Below are 928 nucleotides of genomic sequence, written 5' to 3'. Positions count from 1 at the left end.
GTAGATTCGTATTGTTGCAAAGATTGTTCATGAATTTTTTCAGATTTTTAGGATTGGTGCGTCAATGTGAAAAAAATCAAAAACTATATATGTCCCATGTTCAAGTACGGAGACGGAAGACGAGTTTTCAACGGCAGTGGCAGCGTAGTGGCGAAGACTGGAGACCAATAATCGCTGCAATCGCTGGTGTAATCTGTAAGCGAAGTCGAAAGTCTAACGGCGTAAGAAGAGACCTGCCTGATAGAAAACAGATGCCCAAGTCCCGGGCCACATTGTTTGGGCCAGGCCGATAAGGCCACAGCGTATTTCCACCCCTTAAAAAGGACGTTGGGAAAGCGACGAGTCAAAGCAGGGATAGTTCCTTGCGAACGACCGACCGGGCAACAGTACACGAGTTGTATTTTGAAAAATAAAGTCCGCGATATATTCTGTACCTTGAATAAAGTTTATAGCTTATTCTTACAAATCGCTGAGTAGTCGCTGCGAACATTGAATTGAATTGACAAGTAATTTGACGATAAGTAAAATAGAACTGTACCAACTATTGTAAGTAAAATTACGTGTGTCTAATTAATAAATAAGTGATAACCTGCAATTGAAGAAAGAAAGGAATTTAAAATATCGCATACTAACCTACAAAACGATAGCGACGCTTCAAGCGTCACTGAACAAGCGTCATGTATATTTAATGATTTCATAATTAAAGCTAAAAATAGAAAGTTACATGACAGTCAAATGGTTGACATGCAATCAAAAAATTTGAAAACGGAAATTCCCAAATGTAAGATAACCATATCAAATATACCCATTAGTAATAAATATAGCATATTAAGCGAAAATAAAGATAACATGGAAACAGACAGAGAAGATTCTGAAACCGCAGAAAATAATGAATCTAACACTGATGTAACTGTTGAAAATAGAGTAA

The sequence above is a fragment of the Ceratina calcarata genome, unplaced genomic scaffold (genome assembly GCF_001652005.2).
Source record: "Ceratina calcarata isolate Rehan_Ccalc_2016 unplaced genomic scaffold, ASM165200v1 scaffold191.2, whole genome shotgun sequence".
Classification (NCBI taxonomy): Eukaryota; Metazoa; Arthropoda; class Insecta; order Hymenoptera; family Apidae; genus Ceratina; species Ceratina calcarata.
The sequence above is the reverse complement of the archived record's forward strand: the minus strand, read 5'-3'. Positions refer to the sequence as shown.